This window comes from Apteryx rowi, unplaced genomic scaffold, assembly GCF_003343035.1.
Source record: "Apteryx rowi isolate R43461 unplaced genomic scaffold, aptRow1 scaffold_81, whole genome shotgun sequence".
In the NCBI taxonomy this organism is placed as follows: domain Eukaryota; kingdom Metazoa; phylum Chordata; class Aves; order Apterygiformes; family Apterygidae; genus Apteryx; species Apteryx rowi.
In genome coordinates, this window is record NW_020451105.1 from 631,173 (window position 1) to 653,400 (window position 22,228).

General features: G+C 40.2%; 1 long non-coding RNA gene across 13 annotated transcripts in view; it reads right to left on the minus strand.

The window, feature by feature from the left end:
* Positions 1-22,228, minus strand: part of LOC112977264 — a 66,529-nt gene that overhangs the window by 13,308 nt on the left and 30,993 nt on the right. For 9 of the 13 annotated variants that reach the window (XR_003257425.1, XR_003257424.1, XR_003257403.1 and 6 more), the window contains 2 exons: positions 17,896-18,472; positions 11,141-14,424 (listed from right to left, as the gene is read on the minus strand). The exons of 1 other annotated variant lie outside the window; for it this stretch is intronic. This is a non-coding gene — a long non-coding RNA (uncharacterized LOC112977264). Of the gene's footprint in view, positions 1-9,478; positions 9,946-11,140; positions 14,425-17,895; positions 18,473-22,228 lie in introns of those variants that run through there. 3 more of the 13 variants (XR_003257408.1, XR_003257415.1, XR_003257409.1) reach the window with 3 other exon arrangements.

The window sequence follows — 22,228 nt, forward strand, 5'->3', positions numbered from 1 at the left end:
GCTAATTCAGAACATCACCATAAGCTCTTTCTATCCCCATAGCATTTTTCTTCTATTAGGAAGGTCACAGATTTGTAACCCTTCTCTCTGATTATTCCTCATTCTGTGTAATTGTCACAGCATTTTTATTGGGTAGGTGTTTTTATTTCAATTGTATGTATTTTACCTTGCTTATAGGTTACTATATATATTCCACCCTGGTAGTTCTTTTAAACAGTAGTTTTGGTTAAAGCACATCAGGGAGAAAATTGATGTCTGCTCATTGGTATTGATATCATATATGCTCTTGACTGGAATGCCTTAGGCACATAAGTAACCAAGAGATTTTGTGCAGCCCTGTTGAGTTTTGTCAAAATATTTACATGCTGTGAGAGTCTTCAGAGGACTAGGCCTTCAGGTGGAAATGTTTCCGGCCAGCAACTGTTTTTAATGGTATGCCTGGCATAGTAGGGTACACTTCACAAGTAAGGCTTCTACAGACTACTGTGATGATAAAGATAAATTCAGGACACAAGGCAGGAACTGAAACATGGCCGAGGTGACAGGAACATTTCCTGATTTAGAGAAAGCTCTTCCTTTTTGCTTACAACCGACTTTGTTGTAGCCTGAAGAGAACTTTCCTAAATTAACGTTGGCTGTACAATTTAGGTGCAGACAAACCTACTCCACTTGAGTCTATTTCTCGTTATCTTATATGACCATCAGAAGGGCATCTATTGTACTATGTGTACACACATACCAGCCTGCACTAGAAAACCTTTTTATCCTGAATTTTATCACTGAGTAGTGTTCTCTCTCAAGTATTTCTAGAACTGGACAGATGTTTAGTATTCAGGGACAAATCTAGCATTCAATGAAAGATATTTACAAAGTAATTTTGGGGAACCTGACAAAGGTCTGCTACTACTGGGTTCTAACTGTGATTTCTTCCTCTTTTGATAGATCTGGTTATGTCAAGAGAAGTCTCTAAGGATCTGGTTTAATAAAGGCATGATGGATCTGACCCTTTACATTCTTCTCATTCACATGGGCTTTTATCTTAACTTTTACCCAAGTATGCCAACTTTTTTCCTCTTGTATTGCCAAAGATTTTGATTTATTGTGCCTCTGCTCTTTCTGAGTTAATGTTATATGTTGAAAGAAGATTTTCCTGATCAGTTGCCATAATAAACAAAGGGCTAATTTTCAAACCTGCCTTGGGTTATCATACACATTAAGCACATTTGGATCCCTATTGCTCACAACTTTTTATGAACAAGGATGTATCTATGGAATGCATAACTAGCAAATTTAAAGAGAAACAGAGTGCCTTTCTAAATTAGGCTGGTGAAACTAAGTAGAGAGGAATGGTGAGAGCTGCAGAAATGAGAATGTATCCTTATGAAGAAGGAAAATCTTCAAATACCTCCCCCAAAATTTAACTGTTCATTTAAAATGTTCCTGCTCATTAAAAACAACCTTGCAAGCTTGCTGCTGCTGCTGTTATTAATTACTGACACATCTCACAGGGAGCTGTTTGAGGGATGTTAAAGATTTTGGTTGCTTGGATAATATGCGGCAGCAATAGGTAATGGGAAGCATTTTTGGATCCAGCTATTGAATCAAGCCCCATAGATGCCAGATTTACTGCTACTGACAAGATGGAGAGTGAACTTCTCCTATCAAAAGCACAGGATGGAGGGAGGTGCCAGGTGGTCATCCCTTGGAGACCTCAGTGAAAAGGAGAAGTCACAGCTTGCTGCCTTTTTATTCCAAACAAGGAGGACTCTGGCCATGTATCTTTAGAAACCAGAAGAAGCGCTGAATGTTTCAGGTTCACACAAAAATATGAAAACATAGCCCTACTTTTCACCTTCCAGACTGTAACATAAGACATGAATAATTGTTTTAATAAAGAATTATAAAAAGTATCTGTGTAAAAAAAACAAAGCCAAAAGTTCAAAATTGTTAACCCTCTAGTGGACACTTCTAACTTGGTGAAATTTTCAGAAAGAATTCGTTATAAAAAATCTGTTTTATATGTCTCTTGTTTTTTAACTCCAGCACAGAATGTGAGACCAAGCTGTCTTAAGTATTTAAAATGAATAGTCAAGTGCAGTATAAAAATCTCTGAAGTTTTACTAGTTGAACAGCTCATTCCTTAATAATATTTAGTAATCAGCCTTCTTTCCACCAAATCACTTATTCCATTCACTCCAATGTCCCTCTTTATAATTGTATCTCAGCAGGAATTCCATTGTCATAGATACTATACAAACACAGAGTATCTGATGGATCCTACCCAAATAGTTTCCAAGCAAGCCAAGCAAAAGGTGATAGAAAAGAAGCAGTATCATTTGACTATGAAAACGGAAAACATCCACAGGCAGTGGATGAAGCAGTCTTTCCAAGATCACCCTGGGAATCTCTGGCACAGCCAGGAGCTGAATTAACATCTCCTGAGTCCTGTCTTTCCTTCAAAGACTGTTCTTCCTCACACCATCAGTTTATTTTCTAAGCCAAAGCCAGTGGAAAGAACCCCTTTGATTTCAGCAGTGTTTGAACAGAGTCCCAAATGTCCAAGAAAAGATCTATTGTTGTTTTACCAAGCAAGGTAAAGATAAGACCTTACCAAATGCAGAGCAGAATTTTAATCTCTACTTTTGTCAAATTATGCCTAGAAGTTCAGCTAAAACATGGTAGGTCAGCAAGAGCTCTTAATCCTTATTGGCAGCCAATGCTTTAAGGAAATAATTTATTTTTGTCACTTCTTGTTATTAGCCATATTTCATACTTATTACATTGGTATCATCATTCTCTCTTTTTTAACTTTGCAGTTTGAATTAGATATGGTTTTGCTGCTCAGGTCACATCTTATTTGCACACAGAGTTCTTAAAGGAAAGTCCTTTTTGACAAATACCTTGATGCTATTCTTGAGAATCCAATACACATACCTGAGCATCAAATATTTACATTCATTATTGCTATACTAATCTCTGGATCATTATACAATGGAAAGTTGTCGGGCAGTCTTTTGGAGTTGAAACAGCTGTCACAATACCATCAATATCTCTCAACTTAATGATATAAAAAGATATATATATGTATACACACACACACACATATATACACACATATGTATATATACATATGTGTGTATGTATGTATGTATGAATCTGTAGTGTAACTCTATTTAGGCCTTTAGTTTCATCTCTTGTGATGAGATCCTACTTGCAGCACAGCCATGAGCTGGACCAATTTTGCATTTTTATCATTCCCTTGATGCAGTAACCAGAAACCAGCTGAGGTAGAAACTAAATTTTGTAGCATGGATTTTCAAGAAAAGTAAAGGCACATGTTCTCTTCCACTATTCTAGTTCTATTCTACTCCTTGTGCATTTGAAACATCTGAGAATTCCTGTGTTTCACAAAAAGCCCCAGAACCAAAACCAAAGGTCAGCTCTACGTTTTCTTTCTCAAACCTCCCCGTCAGTGCTCTGTCCTGGCGGTCTGTCTTCTGTAAGCCCAAGAAGCCTGCGCAGAATGACTTCAAAGCAAATGTTTACAAAGTATATTGAAATGTCCATAGTAAGTCTGTTTGGTTATCAGCTAATTTATTCTCAGGAGTAAAAACCACATTGGTGAAGTCATCCTGGGTAGTTGGGTGTCCTGAATGTCTTTTTGGACACCTACTTATCTGACTGATATACTCATATTTCTTGTTAAATCTGCAAACAAAAGATCTTGTAAATTTTACTAGTTATGATTTTCAGATGTCATTTGAGATTCCTTTGTATATTTGAAAACTTCCAGATAAAAACTAGTATGTGTAAGAATGCTTTTCATCCAGTTTGTGTTCCGTATTGCTTGTTATTCTAATCTAGCTATGCACTGTCATTCGGCATTTACGACGTCTTGTTTTCTGTATTCACCTGTTGCATCTTATCTGATAAAGTCCGAAAAGCCCTCCAAACTGGAGTCTGTCTGCTCACTGTATGGTTATACAGGGCCTAGTAAAATAGGGTCTCAGTTTGTCCATGAGACCTCAAATGCTACTACAATTACAAATACAGCAGCAATAGTCTTGATCATAGCATCAGAAATTCCTGTTTCACCCATGGTGTGATTTGTACTGCCAGACGCATAAGAAAGTGAACCTGCAAGCTCTCCATGCTCAGCCACAGAGATGACTGATTGACAGTGATAAAAGGAAAGCGGTGAGAGGAAAGCAAGTTACAAGTGGCATTTTCTTGTCACATTATGAGCTTCTCTCCTACCAAACCAAAGAAGAACAAATGGTTCATTTGTTGCTGAGATGCTGCACATCTGTGGCTGTGTCTAATCAGAGTTAATTATGAAGAGCTGAACTTCTGTAATACTCCTGGTCCCCGAGCTCTGAAGGACCCACTGCTTTATTTGGTAGCTTTCAAGGCCAACTTCTGTAGCTGCCTATTATCAAGCACCAAAAGGTACAGATTGTACAGGATCCCTGGCAAGCAACACAAAGTATCCCAGCTTTATACTAAAGCAATGACTAATCAGGGTATCCCAGGAGGAAGCTTTGCAATGGCTCTTGCAAGGGTAATGAGGACAATTTTCATAGCTGTGACATTTTAAGCCAAGCAAAATGCAAGCAACCTTGTTTATTCTTTCCTGGTAAAAAAAACAAAAACAAAAAAACCCACTATGGCACAGCAGGTAATACAGCCCCAAACTGTAAACTATTCTTCATGGGAGATGGATTGTACCAAGGCGGGCTGTATGATTAACAGCCATGTTTGTTGTTTTATCATAGCAGGACTAATAGCTGAATTCTATTAATTGCTGAACTCTGTTTTGTTTGGCAAATACAGGAAGCAGTTTACATGGCTACACAGTGCTCTGGTTCACAGTCCTTCTGAAATAGTATTATTGTAACGGGATAATACTGATTAAGGACAGTTCCCTGAGGAAGGAGGGCCTTTTGATGATTGAGTCATTTCCTTTCTCTGCTCTACTTCAGTACGATAGTGCTTCTCTCACCACAGACACACACCCTTTGTGTCCAGAGAGTCCTCCAGCAGGGAGTTCAAAAACACAGGCTGCAGCCTAAGATGGAAATGCCTGAGTGTGTGAGTCCCAAAGAAAGATGTGAAAGATGCCAGGAGTCCAAGCAAATTACACAGCACTTCTGACTTTACTTTTCACAGTCATTTAAACCTCAAAATATGTCAATGAGGGGGTTAAATAATATTACTCCTTACAGTTACACTATGAGGCAGTAGCAGAGCTAGGAAGAGAACTAGGGAGGAAGCCTTGACCCCAGTGAAATCAACTGACTTCAATGTATCCCATAAAAATTTAGATATACTGTGAGACCAGTTTTTCCCCCAGGTATTTTGGTTACCAGTCCTCTTTCAAAACTACAAGTCAACACTGTCTTTGGATATGTCACTCTGCTGGAATAACCTTTCAAGTAAGTAAGATCCAAAGGATGTGCCTCTTAAAAACAGACATCATAAATTAATTACTAAATAAATTAAGTAAATTCTGTTATTGAGAATATTTTGGGCCATGTGGCATGACAGTCAATATAATAACGTCAGTGTAAAGCTAAGCTCAACATGAAAAGAATCAAGTTCTGGTTTTCAAGTTTCAGAACGACCTTGCCACCAGTACATTAACTTGTAACACTAGCATTTTGTCTCATTTAATGTTTCAAGTCCAGTACTGTATCCATCAAAATATTAGTCTTCATTTTCTAGAGATTTCAGAAAGTTTTGCACAAATTAGCAGCATTCACATTCAATTATTATTATTTTGATACTTTCTGAAGTGCTGGTGAGATGGGCCAGATTCAGAAGTGAAATTAGTACCTCATACACGTGGTGCATAAAACAGGCCAAAGCAGTGCAATCTTATTCCAAATTACTAATAAGCTACTACAGCCCCATCCTAGCGAGACTACTGCCTGAAGTGAAAAAGCAGTGCAATCCTAGCCCATAAAGATTTGATCTTGTTTTGATACAAGGTTTGACTAATTCCTTTGAAAACAGCAATGGACTTACCAGCTAAACTAAGGAGGCTCTAATACCATCTCTGCAAACCAGTGAAGTTGAGCCTTCTACTTTTGGACATGGTCACCTTCCATTGGTAAAAAACAACTAAGACCACTAACTCAGTTCACACAGATCACTGAACAAATCAGTAACAGCAAGTGCTGTTTACTCGCAAACTAGAGCATATTCAGATTAGGGACCTAGCAGGAAAAGACTCCATATTCCCTTAAAACTGATGGTCATGAACAAAATCCCAGCTCCTACACCATGCAAGCAGCAGGGGATCCTGATCAAACTGCAAGATGGTAGATAAGAACAACCCCCAGCCTCTCCTATCTCTTTGATTTTTGTCACATGTTGCCATGAGAGATGCTTGAATGAGTTCAAGTCTAACCACAGATTAGCAAGAAAATGTTCCTGTTATCACTTCTGAGCTAAAACTGGATTCTCCTAAATGTTTTCCCTTTTGAGGTACAGTAATTGCTCCATGATTAGACAGGAAGCTGTACCAGCATTATTGCTCTAAAGGAGCCAGTGTTATCAAAAAACAACACATCAGGGCCTGTCCTCACAGGAAGGGAATCATAAGTAATCAGCAGTGCTATAATCCAATTGGCTGCTGGTCCCTCTGCATGGATGGGACAGTGTGCAGGAAAAATATTTTAGGACTTTTGTTTGTGGCAAAAATATTTTAAAAGAGTCCAGGTTCTTTTTTGCTGCCCTCTGTGGCTTTTCCAAATGATTCAGTGTTTGCTCAACAGAACATAAAAATCTCTGCTTGTGTAAGAACGGAGAGTGCAGGGCCCTTTCACACCAGGGGTGTTCTGCAAACTGGTGCCATTCCTTCCCTGAGCACGCCACCCCAGTAGTTAAAGCCATCCCAGTAGTGCTCTGTTAGTCAAAGCGAAGAGTTGCCTTAGAGTAGTGAGATCATGAAGATCCTTGAATGACACAAGTCTGACATTTTTTTCCCTTTCAGGTTACCTCCTTTTGAAGTGCTTTATAAAAGACAGGTATATCACAACATGTGTGAATATGGCACAGGAGCAGTGGTGGGTGTAAAGTTGATATGTTTCTCTTAGCAAACCGGATTTTAGTTGTCATAATAGCCTCTTAACATTGTCAAAGGGGACAGATAGCTTAATTTCATCTACACTCTGTCCTGAGGCACATCAATATTATTTGACTATTATGCTGACCAGGACCTACATACGCATCCATCCTCAGACAAACTCACCCGCTCACCCATATCTATATATGCACACACACTCTATGGGAACCATGCAGAGTGCTTACACATGGATTTTACAGTGAGAGCCAGACTGACTCAACATGTTCTACAAAAGGAAACAGAAGCACTAATTTGGTTAATAATACAGACTCTGACTGGAAAACTCACCTTATTTTTTAAGCCAAATTCTAGAGAAGCACTGATTTGCTTGTGCTAGCTGTGTATTTTGGGATTTGTAGTGATTTGCAGAGATGAAGACTACTGTTTATCTATTCAAGTTCCTCACTCTGTCTTCAAATCAGATCTCCTTTTTTAATAATATGCACTAGTAAAAGAGAAGTCCAGCAGTGAGAAACAAAGATATCAAGAATCCTGAAAAACTGCTGAATCTGTAGACGTTCAGTTTGATGGTAGTTGCAGCATGTGTTTCCATCATGAAACAGACAAAGAGTGACAGTCACGCATCACTCATTTTGATCTCAGAGTGATGCTGAGGTCTGTCACACAGGGAGGTCTTCATAACACCACTCCAAAGCCTTTACCTCACAACTGTCTGGAAGAGACAGAGCTTTTCATAAGGCTAAAGAAAAGTTGATCCTCAGGGTCAGTTTTGGAAGAAAATGTCAAGATTTAAAAACAACAAATAGAATCCCTTGCAACAAAATGCAACACTAGTGCCATAAAAGTGTCTGTTTGAAAAAAGACAGCCAGTAACAATTTCAAACTCACTGTGGTCCTCAGTGTCTTCTGAAAATGACATTTAATATCTTTCCAGAGAAGAGACACTCAGATGCTTTTACAGTTTTTGTCTAGCATGATTAACATCAGTGAGTGAGCTTCAGATTGTTTGTTTTCTTGGCAGAGTAGCTCCCCAGGACTGGAATACTTCTTCAGTAACTTAGTCTCTTGAACCTACAAAATGCTACTTGCAGGACTCCCCAGGTTCTCACTGCTGTAAGAGCACAGCCTCTACTGCTGTCCGCCACCAGGAGCTGGCCCCAACCACCAGCTGGTTCTGGGCCCATGGCCAGGGAGTGTGGGATGGGGTCACAGGAAGGAGGGCCAGAGGGGGTTTTCCCTCTTCCCCAGAACAGAGGTGGCACAGCCTAACCAGGCAGGGGCATGAAGGAGAAGCTGCTTGTGGAGACAAATGCAGGAGAGTCTGCTCGAGGAGAATTTTAGTAGCTGTCTCTACTGAACTGAGCCTGTCTTCAGTACTGTCCATCTGCCAGTCCCCACTGGATCAGAAAAAGGAAGTAATACAACAAAATGGAAAGCAAAAAAAAAAACTGTGAATGGGCCATTTTGGAATGTTCAAACATCTGGCTGTTTGGTGTTTTTTAATTAGGATGTCACGGGATGTGAGGGTCACATACCCCAGTCCTCCTGCTCCCTCCATCTCAGGAACCTGGACTGTGAAGAGTCCACAGATAAAAACTCTAAAGAGCTAAAGTAAGAACCTCCTCTTTGCCAGAGAATCACACCAGGCCACGGTTGCCCTGTTTGGTCTGATAAAACCAGGTCGGTCGTTGTCCTTCAAACCTCAGTGGAAGGCTTTTACCTCAAGGGGCACTGCGAGTAGTGAGTTGCTTTTACATCTCAGCTGCTCTCCCTGAGATGACTTTTGTCAGTTTGGTTGTTTGTTTTAGTGGTGATGTTTTTAAACTGAAGTCTCTGTGCCCAGAAGGCATATAAAACAAGAGGCTTTTAAAAGCCAGAGGATAAATAAAACACAACCTTGAATAAACAACAGGCTTTTGTCCTAATTTCCTTCTATTCCTTAATGAATGCTGATAAACTATCTGAATTTCTCAGTGTATTAATGCCACAATGACAGTAATAGGAAACCCACAACCTCACAATAGCAAAAATGTGACCAAATCATTAGCTTTTTAGACATGCAATTGTTTTATTCAAAATATTTTGTAGGCTAATATCGTCTTCTCAAGCCGCTCCTTTCTCTTTGATTGGGTAAGTATTTGCACTTCATGTTTCATCACTGGTTCTATATTCGCAACTGTTACTAAATAATTCCACCTACTGCCTTGATCAAAACAGTTCTTAGTATATAAGTCCACGGCTAACCGAAGTAATAATAGTTTACATTGCCTTTTTTTTTTTTTTTTTTCTAAATATGAAACACTGTTTTCTCACCAACTCATTATACATCTGTTTTGCACTGTTGTAACTGCTTTATTTCATTCTCTCTGTCTTCTAATAGTTTATTTTTTTTTTTTTTTTTTTTTTTTTTGCTCTACAGTGCAGCAGCAAAGTAAAGACATGTTATTTTCAGGACCTAGGAACATGCTTCTGTGAGAAGCAAGAGAACTGGAGGAAGATGCCAGGGAGACTTCATCTTTGGGCAGTAGATTCACACCATGTTAACACCAACCATGTCACTGCTTATGTCAGCAAACACTTCAGGCTTGATTATTCCCAAGGGAGTGAATGGTCTCAGTTTCACTGCCTGAAGTGGGAACAGGAGTTCTCAGCACTGGCTGAGCTCAGACCCTTCCCCAGCAGCAGTTAGCAATGTCCGTACAAATCACAGACGCGGTTATAACAATCAATGCTCCACGTTTTCCTAGAGTCACCTTGTGATTTTCCCAACACATCACAAACTTTCACAAATATCCCTGCTGCAGCATGACCGTCAGAAATGCCTGTTTCCTTCTCACTCTCCCATGCTGGCGTGTCTGCAAGCAAATCATGACAGCTCCATTTGTGTCTGTTCCCCTCTATGGTTACTCTCACTACGATGACCTCTTCCTTATTGCTTCTGGCCATTCAGTGCCCAGGTCGACCCATGCTGTGAGACTGTGATTAATTACTCTCTTTGCCTAAGTCTGTGTATTCATATATTTCTATTCTTTTTATCATGGAAGAAGCCTAGGAATAATTACATGAAGGAGAGGGAAATCTTTTCCCTGCAGTTCTGTCCCTCTCTTTTTGATTATGACTAAAGCTAGATGAGCATAGAAACTCCTCCTTGTCCGTGAACAGGCACAGATCTGTGCAGATATAACTGTGGTGCTTTCAGCTTCTGAGTACCAGGTGCAGTGTCAGTTCTGCCAGCACAGCATGGTTCCAGCATTAATATATAAGCTGCTAATGCTAAATAAATGCCAAGACCTGTATTTAACTCCAAAAGAAAGGCACAAGAACTGCTCCTACACAAGCTTCTTTCAGTATTCCCCTGGCTCTGGAACTAACACGGTCTTTTTCCATCTTTCGCTTTTGTGCCTTTCATGCTGCAGCTACCACTGTCACACTGAATCCCTCCTTTGAAGCATGGGGATTCTGAAGTCAGTGAAAATCACACGCATACATTAGGGCCCTAAGACCCAAACTCAGCAGGGAAGAGCAGTAACCACTTTGGCATTCCCTGAAGTATTTTCAGATGACTCCGTTTTCCTACTGCTCATTTTTCCCCAGCACTTAAGTTCTATAAAGATTAGAGCCTGAGTCCAGGATAGGGATTAGAGCTTGTGTCCAGAATTTCTGCTTCCAGGAACTATGATCTACGAGTCCATTTTCCCCATTTGTGCTCCAGACTCCATATCAAGGCAAGTCAAAACAGACTGAACACCCACCCAAGGTTTTGTTTTGAGAACATTCCCAAGGCAAGTCACACCCAATCCATTTTTCTTTCTGAAAGTCCCTAAACAAAACAGGCTATGCTTGATAACATAAACACACACACACACACACACAAAAACACACCCTGCACTGAGCATGGCTGGAAATAGGCAGCAAGCAAAACACATTCACAAAAAAAATACAACTCTGGGCAAGTCTGGACCCAGACAGTATTCATTTTGCATGTGTATGCACTCAATGGTTACTGCTTGGCAATGGACTACATAGTAGAAATATTGTTCATCCTCTGTATTGATCCAGTCACAATTGTTTATTTCAGGACATGTACAGCCTTCACCAAAGGGCCGTGATAGTTTTCACAATGAGGTTTAAATTTGCTTCAGAAATAACCAAAATGTTAAAACAGGCCAATTCATAAAAACACATTAAAATATTGCACATAAAATGACTGCACATCCAGGAAAGAAAGCTGAGACTTCAGAGACAAGTGGAAAGCACAGCAATAACATGTTATGAAAGGAGCAGATGAGTATCACACTAGAGAGCAGTAATATTTGTCCATCTCCTGTGTTTTCTTAAAGGATTCTTTTTTCATACAGCAAGAAGAGAAGCCAGACCTTATATCATTTGGACCTCCATCTCAGAGCATCCATGTGAGAATCAAGCAGGATATGGATTCAAATATTTAAAAGAAGATTGTGCAGGTTTATCAAACTATGACTTTTCAGAATAAAAACAGGCTGAAAAAAGAGATCTGACTCTGATCTAAAATTAATATACATTTCAATCATGAAGGCAAATTAAAGTTGGATTCAGATTAAACAGTTGAAATCTTGAGGATGAAACCTCAAAGGTCAGGAATCTTTTACCACCTGTTGCTTTCAGGTTTCTCCCCAGTTTTCCCTAGAACAGGTGAAGCTGACCTGAAAACAGATCATTCTGTTATGTTTGGGATCCTACCCAGAACCAAAAGAATGAGGAGACGGGCCTTCCACTCTCAGGTGCAAGGCTTCCTGACCCTTTCCTTCCCTATAAGAGTCTTGACTATTACAGTATGCCCGCAGTTCATCCTTGGGAGTTGAAGACACACAGCATGGCATAGGATCAGGTCTGTGAAAAGCACGTCTGAGTGTGTTATGATGAATTCTCTCATTTACAATGATTTGAAGAAAAATATTGTTCATGGGCTACATAAACAATTTTAATTGGCTCAGGCACCCAAAATGTGCTTTTTTTGTTTGGCTGCCAAGGTTGCTTTCTCGCTTGCTAATTATGTTTTGCTTTAGCTTTCAGCAAAAACAGGAAATAAAGCATCCATTACTCGAATGACAACTTTTCAGCAAGCCAGCATTTCAACATCCATTGTGTAATTTCCGACCCAGAGTCAGCTAGGAACTAAGTGCCTTTACTAATATATATCCCCCCTTACAAGGGCCTTATTGGCTCCCTGTGTTACCAGGGCTAATAAAGCATAATGTTTATGATTCTGAAACATGGGCCAGAGACCTTTACCAACAGGTACCCTGCACCATTTGGATCACTGCAATATATGTTTGATGTTGATTTCTTCTGCTGTGAAACACTTGTAAGCCTCTTTCTATGCTATGACCTCTGCAGGATCCCTTTGCCGCTTGGATTACCAAAGTCCAGCAGCTTGTCACAGACTTCTGCAAACAAATACTGCTAGCCCTTCCCTTAAGGGTTTCCCTTTCCAGCTGACTACTCCTACTGTCTAGGATCAACTGCCTGCAGCACTTAGAGCAGGTATCCAAGAGATCTCCCCAGCCTTGTCTTGCACCCAGAAATGCAGTCAGCCATTCTAGTCGGCTATGACATCCAACTGACCTCTGTGGCATAAAATGGTGGTAAAAGCAGGGAAATGCGTTCATGCTTGTTCCTAGGAAAAGTGATCAAGGAGGGAGGAGGAACACAGAATCCTGCCAAGGAAGCAGCCTGTTTTTTCTGGAGTAGTAAAGGGTGGGTAGTTACTTCTTTGAAGTAGGCCCCTGGCAAGGGAGAACTAAGCCTTTGGCAACAGAGAAGCAGGTCCCTGGCAAGAATAAATTAAATGGCTGATGCAAACCCTGTTTGCATTGTCTGGGAACTCCCTAGGTTTATATACCCCAAGCCACCAATTTCTATAGCTGTTTCCGGCCTACAGTCACAATACCTGAAAGCAAAGCCAGTCTTTGTGCAAGCTGGGAAGAAGTTTGAAGGCAAATGGGATACTCTCAGTCATATTACTGAAACTATCAATGTCTGTAACACAAAATTTCATAAAGTCTGCAGAACTTCTTAAGAAGATGTCTTTCACTTTCTCCTGTAGGTTGGCTGGCAGCCACCTCCTCCATAGCCTCAAATTCTCTGATTGACACTCATTTCCAAGGCATTTCCTTCTCCTCTCCCTTACACAGTAATAGCTAGAGTAATTTTTCTAACAAAGATAGCTGGTAGCTCAGATTTGTAAATGCAGTAGATATATACCCCAGTTAAATATTCATCTGCTGCTAGTACAGAAGCTAAAGGTGGAGGGAAGCTAGGAACTGTGATATATGCGTCAGGGAGGCATTAGCTTTACTTTGCCATTAGTCCATCTAACTAGTTCATTTTCTTTACAACATTTTCTATGATAGCCTGCCTTTTGTGGTTTCAAAACACGCTATCAAAGACACCCAGAGTAGCTGCCGTGTACCATATTCCGGGCTGGGTGTAAAGAAGCTCTTATTCCTCTTGTTCAGCCAACCGAGCTGTAATTGGCAAAGCAAGCAATAGGTACACACCACATTGTGGGGCCGAATGAGGATGCCCTTTAAATTACCTATAAAACCCTTTGATTCAAACTGCTGATGTTGCCATAGGCAATTTGCAAAGCTTATTGATCATCTTCTGTTTAAATTAAAGTTTGATGTCCTGGAACAGGCTATTCAGCACAGAGAGCTAATAGGATGGGATGAGATACAGGGAGCAAGAGAAACACATGCACACAGGGGAAATGGATTGTAGTCAAAGCGAAAAAAAAAAAGAGGGTTATATGCTGAATAGGTTCCATGGGTCAGTTAGCAATAAATATCATGGTGATAAAAGAGTCCAGCATGGACATTGAAGGTAAGTTTTTTTGCTGTGTAATTAAAGGAAAATAGGCAGCTTGCTAGAAAACTAGAATTTCGGAGAAAGAAGGTAAAAAAGAGAGTGTTAAGAAATATTATTAATGTGTGTATATAAGCTTAGTGATTTCTGCCAGAAATCAAGCTTCCCCAAGCTTTTGGTGAGTTGTCTTATGAGATGTGAGTCATCTCATCTCTAAGCCAATGCAAGCAAGAGCTGATAGGCTTCAGGTAAGTGTAGGCCAAGAGAGGAAAGTCCTCAGGATTGGTTGTCCCTCACAGCACCTCTCTGTGTATGTCTATCCATCTGTCAATCAATCATATAATCATTCAAACTCCAACAAAATAAAAAATTTATTAGGAAGAAAAATAAGGTTTTTGTAAAAAAGAAAATCTACCTTGCTGGAGTTGTAGCCAGCAGGACTGAGTCATTTTTATTTTTTCCGCAAAGTTTAAAAAAGGGGAAATGACCTAGAAAAGAAGATGACGAAATTTTAAAACTGAGCATATTTGTCAATGAAACACCATTGTTGCATGGGGACGAGAAATCCAAGCAAGTAAAGCAAAATACACATTTAAAATGGTCAGATAGCTATAGGATTATGATTTTTGCCCAGTTCAGTATCAAGTTCATCGGCTATGGAAACAAACAGAAAACAATTATATAGAAGTCTGATATAGTATATTGAGCTAGAAAAGATCTTCAGAGAGTGATGAGAGGAACAGAACTTTCCTTGCTGAATAACTAGTTCAAGGTTTCTGGGGCTTGTTCTTCGTACGTGAATGTAAAGCACTATGCAAAGAAGTAGAAAGAAGCTCTAACAAACCCCCTAGATCCAGTTAGCTCTGAGCTTTGCATGAGAACTTTGAGACTTAAAAGAAAACTCTGGATCACAGGGCTATGGTTTGGACCATCTCTTAGCAATAGAAAGTTAAGTCTAAAAAGGCTAACCATATCTGCTGATTTTGGCACCTCTTTTAGGGGTAACTAACGTTAGCTACTCCAGCATGATTTTATGGTCTCAGACTCATGATTTTCAGCACAAACTTCAACCTTGAAGTTAATGGCAGATGTTCAGGGCTCTGTAAACATGGCTCAAGGTTCAAAAGCTGGGAACCCAAAACCTCACTAATGAGCCTGGAGACCACCTTTGCAATATTGACCACAGGTTCTAGTTTTGACCAATGCTTTTTGGGAAAGGGAAACTAAAAAGCAAAGTAATTAAACTGGACAGCCTCTACACAGTCCATACCAACAAATCCAAAGGCTTCTATCATCTCCTGACAGCAGTGCTGAGATGACAGAAGTAGAAAGGCTTTCATTTTAGAAATCACCTTCTATATCCAGGTATATATAGAGAAGACCTCTGCTCCTATCTCCTGTTTCACTTTCCCAGGCAGACCTTTAGGAAATGCAGTTTTTAAGCTGAATGCTGTTTTAATGGAATGCTGTCTGCTGTATTACACAACTTCCTAAAATAGGAACAGGAGCCCAGTTCTCTCTTGAGACTCCACCTCTGTAGGCCACTTCACTATCCTATAGATCCCTTCGGGCTTAGAAAGAATCGTATATGGGCTCTATGCGAGATGAATATTTCAGGAGAATATATCAGATGCAGGACAGAGATGAAGTGGCTAGAGAGGAGAATAAAGTCTGGGTGGAAAACAGTGATTTCTGGTCCGTGATGATGACTTTTCTAATTTACAGTCAGGCCTTGATTAAGTCCTCAGGTGCCTAAGAATATGGAAGGCATAAAGAGTGCTCTAATTCTCTATTTCTGTATGAGCACAGAAAGAAAGTAATTCAGAACCAGAGGCATTATGCCTGGTACAGGCAAACAAATATGGCCAGGATTCTGTGTGTTTGTTCCTAGACAGGTCACACACCTGATGCAATAATAAATACTGAGCTCTACCACAGCTCTTCTTCCACTGTAGTGAATCGGGAACAACTGTGCTGCAATTAATGTATCTCTATTTTAGAGACAGGAAAAGGTACTTTGCTAAAAAAATCTTCCCCCAAAAATGCCAAATCATCAAAATTAAAACTTAAAAATATATAGGGTCAGCTTATAGGAATTTCCTATTCAAAAACCTAAAACTATCCATATGTCTTGTTTCAATATTTTCTAAACAGAACCTCATTTATAGCAAAACATGTTTTAAAAGTTATGATTAAAATTAAATGCTTCAAAATTATTTCAAACAAATTGCTTCAATATGCCAAAACCTTTTTGTGTGTGTGTGTTTAAAAGCTTTCTGACATTTAGGCTTTCTGTTCCAATTCAAGCTGAGAAAAATTCTCAAACTTTCAAATATTTCCATTGCTCAGTACAACAGTTGTCCTTATATTAATGAAACATTGGCATTTGCACAAGGAGAATTGGGATGAATTGCATATTAGAGTTACCAAAGGTGCAACAGAGCACAATTAAACTCACTTTAAACTCATAAAGTGTGAAATCAGCCTTCATACTGAGGGCAAAACCCTGTCACTTGAATCCTTCAGACCCGTTAAGCAGGCGAACACTGAAAGAATAGCTGTTTGGGAAGTCTTTCCAAACCAGGATTTCCCTTTAAGCCATAGCAGAAGCATGGTAGTAGGCACAAAGCGTTTGTGTGGAGCAAGGGGTTTTATTACTTGCCCAAGAGACATGAAGGCAGCAGCTACTACTGAGTTTATGGGAATAAACCAGGACTGTCTGAAGATGGAATGAATTTCACCCGAGGTGACTGGAAAGTGATTTGATAACCCCTAAAGTACATTAAAGCTGAAATAGTCTTGGTAAATAGTGGTTCTGTGGGATATATACTGGCAAAATCTCCTTGTCATAAACTGACTGCCACTGCTAATTTTGGTAGGAAATTGTCAGATGCTCTCCCTTTTCTCCAGTTTTGCTGTAATAAGTAAGTACGTGTGCCAATGGTTTCTTTAAAAAGGAAAGATTTGCAAGATATGGACCTAGTTCTGAGTGATCTAAGAATTCAGACAGTTTTAGTTAGCAACAGAGCCCATCCACTCAGCAACAATTAAAAATACTCCTTAGCAGCTTTCACTTGCTGGTTGGGGTGTGGGGGAGTCTTGTTCCTCAGTACTAAAAGCCACTGACAGGACCTGTAGCCTTGGGCTTGCCTCTCATCTGCACCGTAAATGAGGAAGAGCTCCAGCTACATATCTATACTCAGCCCCAAAGCTCCCCATAGAAAGCGCTTTAGACAATAGCAGTAGTTCATTGCTTCTGCACAGTACTATGTAAAAAGTACTTCTTTGGAACCTGCCTACTTATTCATATCTCAAAAGTATATTTGAGAACCTTCACATAACTCTAAACAGGAGAGGAATTACTCTGGACAAGGAAGTCAAAACACTGTATTGAGCAGTATTTATTTGTAGAGATAATCCTTTTCTCCCCCCAGTACTGCTAGGGCCTGACGTTTTGGATACAAATGCAAAGAACTGCAATTAAGTTTCAGCAGTGTCGGATTTTTGCAGGGCTTATCTGTTCCTGTTCTCATCTGAGGTTGATTATCCTTACTGAAATCATTCCTCTGCAAGATCTCATTGTGGGCTGAATCCTCTACATCCCTCTGTGCTGCCACATTCTTCTGTGATGTGCACTCAACCTCTCCCACTTCACTGTAGCTGAGGCCAAAAGTTGCCTGGGAATCTGAAATCTAGTCAGGTCACTGCAGCTTGGAAATAAATGATCAGACTTCTAGTAGGATTTCTGCTCCAAAGCAGAAACAGAATTGCCTCTTCTACATTTAAATTTTATTTCAGCAAATAGCATTTTTGTGTGAAGACTAATAATGTAAAAATGCAATGTCAACAAAAGACTTGTAGCCCTAACTCTCTGTGGTCAGTTATTAAGCAAGTTTCCACACCCCGTCAATGTCTTTCCACCTGTTCACCCTCTTTTGGCCACAGCGGCAAGCATGTACCTTTCCTGAATCTAGAGGAAAAAAAAATCAGGTATTGCTGTACTCCTGCCTCATCAATGGCATCTAGAACCCAGATTTCCACACGCTGGGAAGTGGTTGGGGAAGCCAGGGTCCTGGGAAGAGAGTATGGAAGAAATGACAGAAGCACTGAAGATATCTGCATCTTCTGAGAAGCACAACATGAACTGCATGGTATGGAAAGCTGATTTTACAATCTCTGCTGCATTCAGGGTTGCCTTGGGGTCCAGACTTACCCTCAGTAGAATTTTAATCATTTTTCTATTTGGTGATACAGACGCATCTCTCTCACTTCCAGCCAATCCCAGAGTGGCATCAAAGGAATAGCTTGTATGACTTGTATTGTTGCAAGAGAACATTTTCACGCAGTGTAGGATTGCCTTTTGTCTGATCATGACGCTTATGTTACAGTAGCATACAAGAAGTGGTCCCACGCTGCTTTTCATTTGGCTTGCAAAGCACCAGGAACACAAGGAGGGAAGATATGGAGCAAATTATTAAGTTGCTCCATACCTCAGTTTACTGCTTTGTATCTGCTCTGTATACTGTGTTTTTGCATCTGTAACACAGAAAATTGTGAGGTGTAAATTATTAACCCCTTTGAACTTCTATGTTGGGAGAAATTGGAGAAGTGCACAGCAAACATTTCACTCATTTTCTAATAAGTTCCGACAGAAAGGTCCAAGTGTGAATGACTGCACCGCAGCTTAAGACTTAACATGCAACATGTCTTGCAGACATCAGACCTCCACTGCTGTTGCATTAGCCTGTACCCAGCGAGCTGCGGTGCCCAGGAAGAGCTATCGCAGGAAGCCATCTGCACAGAGGCAGCCTATCAGTGCGCCCCGTGCGCCTGGGGGTCTGCAGGAAGCCGGCCGGGCAGGAAGTCAAGCCAGGCCAGCTGCATTCGCAAGCATGTTGCTGTCCCTGACAGTTTTCTCCTTGACACTTTCCATAAATGACACTAGGGAGGAAGTAAGTTGTCAATTGAAATCATCACCTATTATTAGCTGTGGAAGGCAAAGAACTTTAGTCAAGAAACTGATGCATAACAGATTTGCATTTATTTCCTGTAGGCGTAATTAACGGGAAATCTATTTGAAATAGAAGCAATTAGAAAAATGCAGTGTGCCCCTTTCCTGAGAAGAGTAATTTTTGTCCGTCCAGAAATTCACACTCGGTAATTTGGTAAATTCTTAAAAACAGAGAAGGGTTAAAAAGAGGGGTAAAGAGAATAAGAAAAAACAGACCCAGTCACAGAAAGCCAACAGCACAGAATGCACCTATAGAATCTCACCAGACAGTCTCCTAAGAAAGCAAAACTGATCCCAGGTTCTGAATTAAAATGACATGTTTTCCATGGCTATATAGCAACTGACACTTCCATTAACTGTACAATACCCACAGGGTGGTGGGAAGAAAAGAAAGAGAAATACGCTGAGACCACAAACTATCATATTATTCATAATCACAGTTGAAATACTAGGGGAGTCATCCCAACTTGGAAATATTTTTCCTCTGTCCAAGCTATTGGGTATTTAACTATTACATTTCCTATTATGTAAAATAACCAAAATATCTTTAGAAAATTCCCTGAACCAATGTTACTAATAAAAATCTTCCTAGATTGAAACTGCGCACCTTAAATCTATAAAATAAGGTTTATCAGTTCAATGTAGACAATGTTACTTTAACATTCTAGTGATTTTGTATTATCTTAAAATGATCATAATTCAGCCTTTCTACCAAACATACACTAGCAAGTTAAAAGTATGTAATTTCTACAGTACTTCGCGGAGGGGAAGAGGATTAGAGTTTTGTGACACTTCTATTTATCTATTGCTATCAGTCTCACTCAGGTGAAGGCTGGTCACACTCTAGTCTGGACAAGTCTACATTACAAACTTTGGCTGGCACAGCTGTGTCAGGCAGCGGTGCGAGAAGAAAAGATGCCTGATCAACATAACAGTGTTGGCAAAGGCTCCTAGCACAGAATAGTTTATACTAGCAAAATTGTACTTTTGCCAACATAGCATGTTTCACCTGAGTAAGGCCAGAATAAACTCTTCCAGCAGAAGCTTATGGCTTAAGCTGTGGCTACAAAACAAGTATTTTGCTAGTACAATTTAATAGCATAGGCAAACTATTCCCCATTTAGATCTGTCCCAAGTTTCCTACTCAGCAGGTAGTAAAGGAAATAGGAAGTCAGATGTCAAAAAGACAATGAAGAAATCTCTGATTCTAAAGTGGTATCTTAAAAGTAGTGAACTCTCTAGTAAACAGGAACATTTGGTATCTTCCTGTAAAGCTACCGCCCTGCCACAGCACTAACAGCCCTTTCAGACTGCAGAATAACCCAGCTGCAGAAGGAGGAGAAATTGTGAAATAAGCTCAATCGGCACAGAAATGAGGAAGGAAATAATGTGTTAAATGATTTAATTTTCTAAGTTCACTTTGTTCCTTACAGATAGACCTAGAATCAGAGCTGATTATGGTGGCTTGTTTTGATTAACAGAGAGAGAGAGAGAGAGATCTAAGACAGAAACATTTCTATCACTTTCAAAGATTATCCAGATCCAGTATTTCATTTTCATAGTGGGGTCAAGAATTCAAAGAACAGTTCTCTTTCATTCTTTATGGCTAAAAAAAAGTTCTCAATGATGCTAGTGTAAATCTAGTCAACTCTACTGACCTTACATTTTCTATATGTCAGTGGAATTATTCTAGATTTACACCAGTGTAAGCCAGTGCAATATTTGACACTAAGAGAATTTACAAGCTTTAAACAGTCCATACATGCTTGTTTTGTTTCTTTGGGACTTAGACAGAATTTAGAGATAATAAATTAATTTAATTGTGTTTCAGCTCTGCATATTCCATCAGTCAGGTTTACTGCATAATGCAGCCAGAATTTGGAAGTTAATGGGCCAACCTCAGGCTCAGATACACCCCAGAATGCTGCTGAGATCTGGGTCCTCAGACCATCACTCCTTCGGCAGTGCCTGACACATCTGAGCACCTTTGTACTGCTGCAGGAGATTAAAGCAACATTTCTTTTGTACTACCCAGTAATCTTTATGCTTGGTGGTAAAGTTAATGTACGGGATTGTCATTCGCCAACTCATTTCACACAGGCTGCCAAAGAACCTTCAGAGTACAATGACTTTCTGTTACCACCAGTCCACAGCAGATTTGAACCAGTGATCTAGAGGTTAAAGAATTACACACCCATTTGTTTCTCAGTTTCAGAGAATATGCAGCATAAAAAGCAATCACTGAAGAGGGAATGCAATCACCATCACTTTTAAATGAATCATTAAAAAGAATCTAGGATTCCTGATGCTCAGTCCTGTCATAACTACTAGAAAGCACTTCCACCCCCTGAAGTCTAATTCTCAGGAACTGCAGTTCTCTTGAGGCTTGGTAAAAGGGAAACAGCAGAGAAATGTGTATCAGACAGCTCTGTTCTAGTGAGTGTGCTTCTTTTAATAAGGAATGAAGACAGGCTTACAGAGCCTGTTAGTTGTTCCACATACACATTCATCGGGAAGGGGAATTAGTTTCTGGCTAGCACACAACCACTGGGTAATACAAAGGAAAGACTCCTTTAATCTTCTGCAGCAGTATAGCAGTGTCCAGACTTGTCAGAAGCTGCGGAAGGAGTGATGGCCTTGCTGCTGACAGCCTTCTAATTGGGTAGTAGAGGGGGCCAGGAGAAAGCGGCTATAAAAGATGTGTTTGTGCCAACAAGTGCGGCTGACATAAAGAAAGATCTATTGAGAAATGCAGAGGGAGAGTACAGCAGTACTACAATGCTGGATGCAGTCCTAGCCTAATAGGGCTTGTGTTTCACAGCCAGGAGAGAGTTTGATACTGCTAAGGTTACTAGGAGCTGGTGGAAAGCCACAGCAGAGAACAAGTTTGCCTGGAGTCAGTAACACTCAGAGCCAGGTGGCTGGTTGCTCTGCAAAAAAAGGAACTCCCTGTCCTGGCAACAGGACTTCAGCTCATAAATTGACTAGAAGATGGGAGACATGAACTGCAAACATTGGAAAGAGTATGCATACCATGCCTTTGTGCACTGGTTCTCCAGTTCTCTCATGTGCCACCAGTACTCCCAATGCTGCGTGCTGCCCTCCTAGCATCTAGCAATCTACAGCCACCACTCTATGGCATTGGCCATGGCTTCTCCATGGACACTTTGAAGCAGTGACAGAGCTGGCAGAAACTTCACGCTGGAAAAGACAGGCAACTTTCTAATACTACTTTCACCTAATTATTAACAGGAGATGCCTGATAAATCCACTTTGGGACC